Source organism: Vulpes vulpes, chromosome 2, assembly GCF_048418805.1.
Source record: "Vulpes vulpes isolate BD-2025 chromosome 2, VulVul3, whole genome shotgun sequence".
NCBI lineage: Eukaryota > Metazoa > Chordata > Mammalia > Carnivora > Canidae > Vulpes > Vulpes vulpes.
Window position 1 is genome coordinate 65,275,394 of NC_132781.1, and position 13,629 is coordinate 65,289,022.

Here is a 13,629-nt window from a genome sequence, read left to right on the forward strand (position 1 = left end):
TTGGTCCAGGGCATGATTCTGGAGTCCTGGGATTCAGTTCCCATATCAGGCTCCCTGCATGGACCTGCTTCTCCCTCTGCCTATCTCTCTGCCTCTCGCTCTCTCTGTGTCTCTCGTGAATAAATAAATAAAATCTTTAAAAAAATGGAACCAGACAAAGTAGAAAAGAGCTTGCTATATAGCTAGAGCTTCCTGTCTAATTAGGAAAATCAGGAGATTCAAATTTTCTACTTTGCTGGGAATCATATGACACATCTGACTTTGTCTACCTTAGAATACAAAACATTATTTTTTGTCTTTGATTTGAAGGTTGCCCTTGATTTAAAAATTCATAACAATAGAACTAGGTTTATATTGTAATACTTCATGACTTTAGAAAACTAGTTAGTTTTGATAAATTAAAATCATTGATGGCATTGCAGAACAAAAGTAAACAATTATAATTTAATATCTGCCCTTTTGAAGTAATTTTAACATTTAAAAAAATCTTTCCTACAGTAATTTTACTTATAATATCCATATTTGAAAGGAGACAAAAATACAACTCTTTAACTGCACTGCAGATAATTTGGAGGGAACATGCATTTCTCAGAATGTTATTTGCTGTGGGGATGATTTATCCATCAAATGCAGTGCATTTTCCCATTTCTTTCTTTTCCTTACCCCATCACTTCTATTGTTCCTCTCATGGATTGTTCTGTGACCACTATACAAAGCACAAGTACTTAGGCTTCTTGTTAACTAGCAATAGCCAGAAATCTGCAGGAAGCATGAAGATATTCATTGAATTTTAATAAAAAAGACTTACCTCTCCCTTTCTTTTCTAAAAGTACTATCTTCCAGTACACTTGCCAATTCTTTACCTTCTAGGTCAAACAAATATTTATTCTAATTGGCATTATGTACTACACAAGTTCAGTAAACAATTTACCACAGTTTGATATTTATAATCCAAGTTTAATAGACCCAAAATTATAGCTCCATGTTAAGACATTACAAGTCATTTGAAGGATTATCTGCTCTTTACAGATAAGAGCAAGGCAAACTATTCTTAGGTGGGAAATCAACTATAAAGAAATATAGAAGAAAAAAGGTATTTTTCAATTTTGTGAAGTTTTGAAATTATTTTAATGCTTTAAAGTATGGAGTTTAAAAATATAAACACTAATGCTGTTTAAGATCTAATTAATGTAATCAAAGCAATTTAATTAACCGTAGTGCTGAATTATTTAATCTGGCAATAAGATAATGTTCTTTCCTATAACAATCTTTAAAATCATAGTTTAAAGATATCCTTTCACTTTTTCATTATTATAAAATAACACAAGATGAAGGAGTTAAAGTACACTAAAGACCTGCATACCTTGTTAGCAATATCTGAGCTATTCAAAAGAACTACGCTGACAATTAAAGAAATATATTCTATATTGTATAAATGAAAACCTCCCTTAAAAACAAATATTTACCTATTTAAATATCTATACAGCATTATATATGTTCTGATAAAAATTGTAGATATGGGGATCCCTGGGTGGTGCAGCGGTTTAGCGCCTGCCTTTGGCCCAGGGCGGGATCCTGGAGACCCGGGATCGAATCCCACGTCAGGCTCCCTGCATGGAGCCTGCTTCTCCCTCTGCCTATGTCTCTGCCTCTCTCTCTCTCTGACTGTGTGTCTATCATAAATAAAAATAAAATAAATATATATAAAAAATTGTAGATATGCAAAGGCTAACTAAAACTTTTGAAACCTATTATATTTTTTCCAGTTTAAGATTTAATTAGAATAGATTTTTCAGGAGTTTAATGACCTCTGGCTTTTCTAGTCAGTTAAAAACATATTTTAAAATACTTTATTTTAAACTTATTTGCAATTCATATGTGACTATATTACGAAAACCTGCACAAGTTTTCTAGATCATAACTTAATGGAAAATACTAATAGGTAGATGTAATTATTTTGCCTATATGCACATGTGCATATATGTGAACACAAAACATGTTCTATATGTTGTGAATAAAAAGTGATTCATATTGTTGTATTTTGATTTTTAAACTTCTTGTTTTTTCTTTTTTAAAGATTTTATTTGGGTAGCCCAGGTGGCTCAGCGGTTTAGCGCTGCCATTAGCCCAGGGCCTGATCCTGGAGACCCGGGATCAAGTCCCACGTTGGGCTCCCTGCATGGGGCCTGCTTCTCCCTCTGCCCTGTGTCTCTGCCACTCTCTTTCTCTCTCTCTCTCTCTCTCTCTCTCTGTGTCTCATGAATAAATAAATAAAATATTTTTTAAAAATAAATAAATAAAACAAAGATTTTATTTTGTTTAAGATTTTATTTATTTATTCATGAGAGGCACGGAGAGAGATAGGCAGAGACACAGGCAGAGGGAGATTCAGGCTCCATGTAGGGAGCCCGGTGTGGAACTCGATCCTGGCACTCCAGGATCACACCCTGGGCCAAAGGCAGGCACTCAACCACTGAGCCACCCCGGCATCCCTTAAATATTTTATTTATTTGAGAGAGAGAGAGAGAACAAAATGGGGGAAGGGGAGAGAGAGGAAAAAGCAGACTCCCCATTGAGCAAAGATTCCCTACAAGGGGCTTGATCTTAGGACCCTGGGATCATGACTTGAGCCAAAGGCAGATGCTTAATGAACGAAGCCACCCAGACACTCCTTGCTTGCCTTTTTTAATGAGGAATTTCTTTCTGTTATGTTCTCTATATTTTACCAAAAGTAATGATTCACCTGCAGGCTCAGATCTACCAAACTTCCTAAATTAATGGGAACACTATTAGTGATTTTTTTTTTGTATTGTGATATTTTAAACAGTTATACAGGTGGGACTAAAATGTTTCCCCTGCCTTATAGAAAAATATAAGTTCTACAGTGTACATTGAATCACTACCTACCTTCTATCTCTCACTTTTATTTTTCCCCAAGGTTCTTTGCTTCTAAATACCACTTCAATTCTGCTATTGTTTGATTCTGAATCTAAATTCAGCCAAAGAGGCTGAAATCTTAATCTCTCACTATCAATTCCTCTCAGTTATTTCCCCAGAGATGGTCTTCTCATCCATTCAGGTGAAATCCCATCACATATTATACCAGCAATCCATACAACACCATGAAATACAGGCACTTATTTTTCATCCTGAAAGTGATTGTCAGATTATAAAAGTCTTTCAAGAAGGGAAGCACCCCCCACCCCCATGCAGGAGATCCTTTGTCTTGATTAGCATGCCTCATTTTAGTTCCCTTCTCCTTTCCAAAAACTCCTAGACATAGATCTCATCATGTGGGTAATGGTAGGGAGAGAGAGCCCTAAAATTCATGGAGACTCCAGAATTAGCTAGATCTTTCTTTTTTTGTTGATACAAAACTGCTATCTCATCAATAACTATTTAGGAACTGAAGGAGTATTCAATTTCCAGGTGTCATGATGGTATCATGTTACTTGTACGAGAGGCAGAAGAAACCACTTCTGTTAGCATTACTCCTACATCACCACATATTTGCTATTAGTGGCCAGCTTCCACCCAGATCTTTACAAAACCGAATACTATGCCACTAGACAATCCTACACTTAGACATGTGAGTTCATCATTACTTTTATATGCTTACAAAGCAGATGATGAGGATGCTATTTCCTTATTAGTTGCTACTCTTAGAGTTTCAAAAAGTCATAAACTGAGTACATTATCTGTTAGAGCAATGGCCCCACCACTGAATCATCCCCATCCCAGAAGGATCATGAATGTAGATTTGATCATCCATATAATAGCTTTCTATAGATGCTGTTCATTTTTTTCCTTCTCACTGTAATATGTAATGCAATCTTTTTTAAGTTTTTATTTGAATTCTAGTTAGTTAACATACGGTGTAATATTAGTTTCAGTATACAATATGGTGATTCAACACTTGCATGAAAAACAGTGTTCATCATAATAAGTGCACTCCTTAATCCCCTTCACCAATTTAATCCACTGCTCAGTCACCTCCCTTCTGGTAACCATCAGTTCGTTCTCTATAGTTAAGAGTCTGTTTCTTGGTTTGCCGCCCTTTGTCTTTGCTCATTTGTTTTCTTTCTTAAATTTTACATATGAATGAAATCATAGGGCATTTGTCTTTGGCTGATGTATTTCACTCAGCATAATGCTAACTCCACCTATGTCATTGCAAATTGCAAGATCTCATTCTTTTATTCTTTTTTATGGCTGAATAAGATTCCATTATATATACATATACATATATATAAACATATACATATACACACATATCAATTATATATTATAGTATAGTATATCAATATATGTATACATATACATAATATATCAATTATTTTTTATTCATTCATCAGCTGATGGACACGTGGGGTGGATGTATCCCTTTGAATTAGTATTTTTCTTTCTCTGGGTAAATACCTAGTAGTGCAATTGCTGGATCATAGGGTAGCTCTATTTTTAACTTTTTGAGGAATTTCCATATTGTTTCCCAGAGCGCCTGCACCAGCTGGCACTCCCCCAACAGTGCAAGAGAGTTCCCCTTTCTTCACATCCTCACCAGCATCTGTTGTTCCTCGTGTTGTTGATTTTAGCCATTCTGACAGGTGTGAGGTGATATCTCATTGTAGTTTGGATTCATATTTCCCTGATGATAAATGATGTTGAGCATCTTTTCACGTTTCTGTTAGCTATCTGTATGTTTTCTTTCAGAAAAATGTCAATTTGTGTCTTCTGCCCAGTTTTATTAGTTTTATTCATTTGGGGGGTGTTGACTTTTAGATATTTTTATATTTTGGTTACTAACCCCTCATCAGATATGTATTTTGCAAATATCTTCTCCCATTCCACAAGGTGCCTTTTATTTTGTTGTCTGTTTCATTCATTGTGCAGAAGCTTTTGATTTTGATTTTTGCTTTTGTTTCCCTTGACTCAGGGGACATATCTAGTAAGACCTTGCTATGATAATGCCAGAAAAATTACTGCCTGTGTTCTCCTCTAGGATTTTTATGGCTTCAGGTTTCACATTATACCTAAACCACATACATACATATGAATATATATATGTATATATACATAATTATATATATATATAATTTGTAAATTAAAGAGAATATATTTTCTTAAGTTTAGTGTTGAAATGGACACATAATAGTTTGTCAGTCAAAATTTATTAACCATGCAAGAGAACTTGTGCACAGTAACCAGGAACTCTGTGACACTAGAGATGTCCCTCCATTTGACATTGATCCATTATATTTACATTCTTAGAGCTTGTGTATTTAAAAAGCAACCTACAGACTGTGTTTTTCATAAATCCTAATGTCTGTGTTATTTCCTGCTGTATAACCCACCATCTCACAACTTAGGGTGTAAAACAGCAAGCAGCATTTGCTTGTGATCCTGTGGACCAACAATTTGGGCTGGGCTCAGGGTTTCCTCTCTGGGGCTTTCCTGGGCTCACTCATTATGATGCAGTTAGCTATCAGCTTGCCTAAGGACAAATGGTCCAGGAAAGCGTCACTCACATGGCTTAGGTTTGCTGAGTTAGCAGGACACTTTGATTATCACTTCCTGTGGCCTCTCCCCATGGGCAAGCCTGGGCCTTTTACAGTGATACAGAAATTCACACGAGCTCACATGGGAGTGCTAGGTCGAGGTTTAGAAGTCACACTATGTCACTTTTGACACCTCTATTGGTAAGAAGGTCAAGAAGCAAGGCCAACTCAAAGTTGGAGAAATAGCCTGCACCTCTTGATAGCAGGAGTTGCAGAGAACGCATAGCCATTTTTAATATACTACGGCAAGAAACTTTATTAAGTATATTTATGAAATCAAGTGAAGGTCAGTAACAGGAAAATGTATTTTCCAAACCAGTTTCTAATAAAAAAAAAATAGACTTTATGTGTAAGCAGTATGACTACCTTGTGTAAACTTTAAGTTTACTTGCCTTCCCTATGAAACATTTCTTTTTTTTTCTTAAAGATTTTATTTATTTATTCATGAGAGATAGAGAGAGGCAGAGACACAGGCAAAGGGAGAAGCAGGCTCCAAGTAGGGAGCCCGACGTAGGACTCGATCCCGGGTCTCCAGGATCACATCCTGGGAGGAGGCAGTGCTAAACCTCTGAGCCACTGGGGCTGTCCCCCCTATGAAATATTTCTATGAGTGTGTCACTAGGGTTCCTTTCAGCCTTTATTTATTTATTTTTTATTTTTTTTAAATTTTATTTTATTTATTTATGATAGGCACACAGTGAGAGAGAGAGAGAGAGAGGCAGAGACACAGCCAGAGGGAGAAGCAGGCTCCATGCACCGGGAGCCTGACGTGGGATTCGATCCCGAGTCTCCAGGATCGCGCCCTGGGCCAAAGGCAGGCGCCAAACCGCTGCGCCACCCAGGGATCCCCCTTTCAGCTTTTAGAATCAGGGTCTCTGATATCTGTCTTCTGGATTCAATTTTTCAGTTATTCTATCTCTATTATGTCTGATCTAATCATCTGCTATCTCCATAAGGAAGAGACATTGTCTACCTGTGGGTGAATTGTCTCTGGGCAGGATTTAGCATTATTCCTTCCTTCTTACTGGATTAAACTTCATCTGGAGGTAAACCTAAAACATTGGGGATTACATTAGAATTATCAATATCTGTTTCCTGATGCTAGATTCACTATTTCCCTTGCTTTGAAAAATGAAATAAAATGTGAGGGTCCAGTATATTTTTCATATCTGAATGATTTCTAATCATGATTCGGTGAGCACATTCATTCAATAACAAAAATGTATTGAGCGTCACCTATGTTTCCTGTTAAAGAGGAAAATAATAAATATTTCTTGAGAATTTATTCTGTCCCAGGAAGTCTTTTAAGTCCTTTATAATTTTAACCCATGAAAGACACACACACAAGAATGTTTGCTTTAGTTACTATTCTTTTCATTTTACAAATGTGGAAACTGAAGTACAGAAAGTTCAGGTAACTTACACTAGATCTCATGGAGAGAATGTGATAGAGATGGGATTAAAACAGAGCAGTGTGACTTATGGACCTAATGGCTTGCATATTACATTAAATAAAAGGGAAGAGAGGAACCCTGACTTCAATATTCCACACATTACATGAAAAGACTTTACCAAGCATCAAGCTACCTTACGTTATAGAAGATCAAAAAGGTTAGTTTTTCTTGAGCAGGGTGGCATCTTTAACACACACCTTCCATTGCTAGAATATATCACTCGCCAACCCAAATTTATCTTTGCTAAGAAAGATGTTCCTCCATTGACATTCACCAATATATGTAAAGCATCTTTTGGAGGGACATGATTGTAAAAACTCTAGAAATCTCAGAAAAATATCCCTTTTGAATGGAACTTAACTATCCTTAGCACAAATGTAGCAATTACTCTCAAAGGCTAAGAAGATATGCAAAGTTAGCTTAAGATTACAGAGGATATAAAAATAGTTATAATAAAAACATTGACTCTGGCTGTATATAAATTATATGAAGATACCAGTGCCAGTGACTTGAAGCATAGGCCAAGATGAAGCCTGATATAAGTCTGCTAAAATTAATCAAGTATCATAGGTCATAGAAAATAAGCTCTTCGAAGAGATTCCATAGCAAAGGCAAGCAAGGTAATGTGAAGGAGAACAGGGCATCCAATGGCAAACAAAGTAGAAAGCGGAATGATGAGTGAAATGGGTCAGTGGGTTGGTGGTTCTGTGAGATTAAAGACTAAAACTAATAGCCCAGAGTCACAAAGAAGCTTAGGGAGCATTTTAGATTAAAACAAACAAACAAACAAAAAACGAGAGGGAGGGGACAGAGAAACAAGAGATTGATGCATGTAGACTTTTCCAAAAAGAACCAAAAACAACTCTAAGTGATCCATACATTATAGGTAATAAAAAGTATTTTGCCCCAAGTCATAGAACTTGTCACATGATGGGCCATCTGATCATGAAACCAAGATGAGTGACTAAGATAATTAATCATTAGAGGTAATGGTTGCATAAGAACTAGACTTATTCAGCACAAAATAATATTCTTACTTCAGTCCTGTTGTACTTATCTGTGCCCTGGCTTCTGTTCACTTAAGATTTACATTCAAATGTATATAACTATTTGACTTTGTGTAGATATAATTTCCCCTAAATAAAAATTTAAAAATCACTCTACTCTCCATATTCAGTCCCAGTCCCAGCAAATACTCTGTCATCCAAAGTTTATATATTGTGAGTTAACGTCTTAGAACTTATATATGGCATAAAATGAGAGAGAGAAGATAATGCTTAGTATATATGAATAACACGTGCATGTGAGAAGCAAAGAGAAACTATCAAAGCTACTAGTCTTCATTTCTGTAAATTGGTCATGATGTCATAGTTGATATCTATGACTTCCCTCTTTAGCACCCACCTCATACTTCCCTTGTCTTCAACCAGAAACTACTCTGGGTTCTTTACCTAGTGGAGTGACCCAAATGTTTATTTCAGGAAGGTCTGAGTCTTTAGTCAGCCTGCCTGTTTTGGTTGCTGTTAGCTCTCCTATCCCATTTACAATTTGGCATGGAAGTGAAAGAGACATTCCAGAGAATCCCCTGGGTTCCAGATGTAGTCCTATTTACCTCCATTGTGTAGCAGCAACTAAACTTCTCTTTGGTAATTAGAATAAATCACTCCATACAGTGGATTCCTTCTCTCCAGCAATCACCATATTGTGAGTCAGCATATCACTAAAGGTCATAAAATGAAAATACTGATACTCTGAGTAGAACTTTTGGAGTTATTAATGTCCCCGGGTCAGAAAGTGAGCAAAGAGGAAGTGTGTAAAGACAGTTGAGAAGAGAGTGGGGCACCTCAGTGGCTCATTTGGTTAAGTGTCCCACTTTGGCTCATGGTGTTCAGAATTCTAGAGAAAGAACACAATTATTCCTACATGGAACAAGTAGGAACAAGTTTAATGAGGCAGATAATATGGGGTGAGATGAAAGCTTTGGTAGGAAGACTGTGGCAAAAAGGCAGATTTCACAATAAATAGAAGGATGGGAGCCATTCATGGATATTGGGAAATTATTCCAGTTGATATGGGTATCAGGTAAACCTGTGAGCAGTAGGTTATAGAAGATAGTTGGATTTTAATAAGAGACCTTAAGTTAGTCTTGAGTCATGGTCAATGAGTTTAGAGTTTCATTTATATGCAAAAATTATTTACTCAGAGGGTTGGTTTTTTTTTTTTGTTTTTGTTTTTTGGTTTTTACTGAAGCTCAATTTGCCAACATATAGTATAACACCCAGTGCTCATCCCATCAAGTGCCCTCCTCAGTGCCCATCATCCAGTTACACCATCTTCCTGCCTGCCTCCCCTTCTGCAATCCTTTGTTCATTTCCCAGAGTTAGGAGTCTCTCATGCACGGTTTGTCTCCCTCTCTAATTTTTCCCACTCAGTTCCTCTCCTTTCCCTTATAATCCCTTTCACTATTTCATATATTCCCCATAAGAGTGAAACCATATGATGGGAGCACAGGGCAAGATGGCAGAGGAGCAGGGTCCTCAACTCACCTGGCCCCACCAACTTACCTAGATAACTTTCAAAACATCCTGAACACCACAAATTTAACCTGAGATTTCAAGAGAGAATAGCCGGAATGCTGAAGAGAGAAAAGTTTCACTTCTTAGAAGGTAAGAAGGCAGGAAAAAAAAAAAAATAAATAAGAATCAAGGGGAGGTGGGGCACCAGGAGGACCTCAGCTAAAGCAGGGCAGCAAGAGCATCCAGGACAGGAAAGCCCAGCCCCAGAGAAGCAAGAACTTTAAAAATCTGCAGTGGAATTTTCCCAGACAGAAAAGCGTTCAGCAGGGAAATCAGGCAGAACCATAGGAGGGATAGTGACGTCTTAAGATTCCCAGAGTCACTAATAAAGGAGGGGCACTCAGGAGAAAGCGCACTGCAAACCTTGGAAGCATCTCAGTAAAGGGCTGGAGTGCAAGCCCCCGGGGCATATGGGAGAAGCCAGTGGGCCAGGTGAGGGGCTCAGGGTGAAGATAACTGAGCCCCATTTCCTTTGAGAGCTGCAGTCTCCAGGAGCATGCAGTTTCAGCAGCACAGGGCCCCTGGATCCCAGGGCGCCGAGCTGACAAAGCACACAATCCTTCATTCCCCACCCCCCCCAGGACAGGCAGAACCAAGGAGGGCACAGGACAATGAGGACTCTCCTGCTGCTGGGCACCCCCAAGCTGTGCAGGTCAGTGCTCCCCACCACTCCAAGAGCATCTATGCCAGTGCGGACTGGGAGACTGCGGTGGTTACTGCAGAAAGCTGACTCCAGAGCTGGAGATCTGGCTGCCACCAGTGTTGTTCCTCCTTGTTCCACCCTGGTCTGAAAGGAGGGCCTCCAGAGAATAGAGGCCTCATGAGGTAAACAGCTCCCACTGAGCCCAGCACCTGCCAGGAGGTAGGGCATCTTTCTCAGGTGCACACACCTGAGAAACAGCATAGCAGGCCCCTCCCCCAGAAGACCAGCCAGAACAGAGAAAGAGCAAGTTCTTGACCAAGCAGCACTGGAAAGCTCCAGGACCAAGGGAAAATCGAGGGAATATAGTACATAGAATATAGGGTCCCCTTTCTTTTTTATCTTTTTTTAAATTTTTTTTCCTTTTTTCTCTTTTTTCCATTACAACTCGTTTCTATATCAGACTAAAAATTTCCAATATATTTTTCTCTTTTCCCACCTTAATGACAGTATTTTACCATCTCTCATTTTTAAATTTCTTCCTCTTTGACTTTCATATTTCTACAATTACATGTCTAAGATATATTTTTCACTTGTATATTCCCTTCAACATCAATGTAATTTTGAGAGATATACGAGATATGGGTTTTTGTTTTGTGTTTATTGTTTACCTCGTTTTGTTCTACAATGGTGGAAGTTAATACCTTCTAAAACATGACCAGCATACACTCAGAACCAAGTGGAATACTGTGCTGGTTCATTCTGTGAGATTATATTCTCTCTTCACTCAAATTCTGCCCCTCCCTCTTTTATGTCATTTACGTTTTGGTGGTCAATGGTGGGAGTCTATGAAAGTATTTCTGACTTTTATAAATCTAAGACAGCACCTTCTAGCATGCAGAACTTAATACACTCAGAACCAAGAGGACCTCCCACTAGAACGCCTCAGGTAGACTATGTTATGTCTCCACTACAACTATTTCACCACCACCATCTTCCAGTCTGCCCCCACCTTTTTTTCTTTGTTTCTATTTTTTCTCTTTAATTTTTTTTCTTTTTTTATTCTTATTTCAGATTTTGGTCTTTTATTTTTTACTACTTTGTTTTAAAATTTGTTTTTCACTTTAGTAGTCCTTTTGTTTCATTTTGTTCTGATCTTCATTTTCATTTTCTGGTCTCTGACCTTCTCAGAGTCATCTAGGGTGAAATTTACTTAGGTTGTGGTTGATATTCTTGACTCAGCCCACTCATACAGCCACTCTGCACTGAACAAAATGGCAAGAAGGAAGAACTCACCAAAAAAGAAAGAATCAGAAACATTACTCTCTGCCAGGGAGTTAGAGAATTTGGATTACAATTCAATGTCAGAAAGCCGGTTCAGGAGCACAATTAAAAAGCTACTGGTGGCTCTGGAAAAAAGTGTAAAGGACTCTAGAGACATGGTTACTGCAGAATTTAGATCTACTCAGGCTGAAATTAACACTAAATTAAATGAGATGCAATCCAAACTGGAGGTCCTAATGACGAGGGTTAATGAGGTAGAAGAAAGAGTGAGCGACATAGAAGATAAGTTGCAGGTAAGGAAAGAAGCTGAAGGGGAAAAAAAAAAAAGAAAAAGAAAAACCATTGAGAGACCATGAGGAAAGCCTAAGGGAAATACATGATAGACAGAAAAGGAACAATATACATATAATTCGGGTTCCAGAAGATGCTGAGAGGGAGAGAGGACCAGAAAGTACATTTGAACAAATCATAGCTGAGAACTTCCCTAATCTGGGGAGGGATAAAGGCATTCAGATCCAGGAGATAGAGAGATTCCCCCCCTAAAATCGATAAAAACTGTTCAACACCCCAACATTTAATAGTGAAACTTGAAAGTTCCAAAGATAAAGAGAAAATCCTTAAAGCAGAGAGAGACAAGAGATCCCTAACTCATATGGGGAGAAATATCAGATTAACAGCAGACCTCTCCACGGAGACCTGGCAGGTGAGAAAGGGATGGAAGGATATATTCAGGGTCCTAAATGAGAAGAACATGCAACCAAGAATAGAAGGAGAGATAAAGAGCTTCCAAGATAGGCAGAAATTGTAAGAATATATGACCACTAAACCAGCTCTGCAAGAAATATTAAGGGGGACTCTGTAAAAGAAAGAGGAAGCCAAAAGAAATAATCTACAAAAATGGACTAAATAGGTATTATGATTACACTAAATTCATATCTCTTGATAGAAACTCTGAACGTGAATGGGCTTAATGATCCCATCCAAAGATGCAAGTTTTCAGACTGGATAAAAAAGCAATACCCATCTATTTGCTGCCTATAAGAGACTCTTTTAAGACCTAAGGACACACCCAGCCTGAAAATGAAAGTTTGGAGAACCATTTACCATTCAAATGGTCCTCAAAAGAAAGCTGGGGTAGCAATTCTCATATCAGATAAATAAAACTTAATCCCAAAGACTGTAGTAAGAGATGAAGAGGGACACTATATCATACTTAAAGGGTCTATCCAACAAGAGGACCTAGCAATCATGAATATTTATGCCCCTAATGTGGGAGCTGCCAAGTATATCAATCAATTAATAATGAAAGACATACTTAGATGATAATATACTAATAGCAGGAGACTTCAACACAGCACTTTCTGCAAATGACAGATCTTATAAACAAAACATCACCAAGGAAACAAGAGCTTTAAATTATACACTGGACCAGATGAATTTCACAGATATTTACAGAATTTTACATCCGAACACAACTGAAGACACATTCTTCTCAAGTGCACATGGAACTTTCTCCAGAATAGACCATATACGGGATCACAAATCAGGTCTCAACTGATACTAAAAAATAGGGATTGTCCCCTGCATATTTTCAGACCACAATGCTTTGAAACTAGAACTCAATCACAAGAAGAAACTTGGAAGAAACTCAAACACATGGAGGTTAAAGAGCATCTTACTAAAAGATGAAAGCGTCAACCAAGAAATTAGAGAAGAATTAAAAAAGATTCATGGACACTAATAAAAATGAATATATAACCATTCAAAATCTTTGGGATAGAGCAAAAGCTAAGAGGGATAGCTCTTTGGGATAGTCCTAAGAGGGAAATACATCGCAATACAAGCATCCCTCAAAAAACTGGAAAAAAAAAACAAAACAAAACTCAAATACACAAGCTAACCTCACACCTAATGGAACTGGAGAAAGAACAGCAAATAAAACCTACACCAAGCAGAAGAAGAGAGTTAATAAAGATTCGAGCAGAACACAATGAAATAGAGACCAGAACTGTAGAACAGATCAACAAAACCAGGAGTTGATTATTAATTGATTGATGCAAGGCCAGCCTTATTAAAATGAAAAGAGAAAAGACTCAGATTAATAAAATCACGAGTAAATT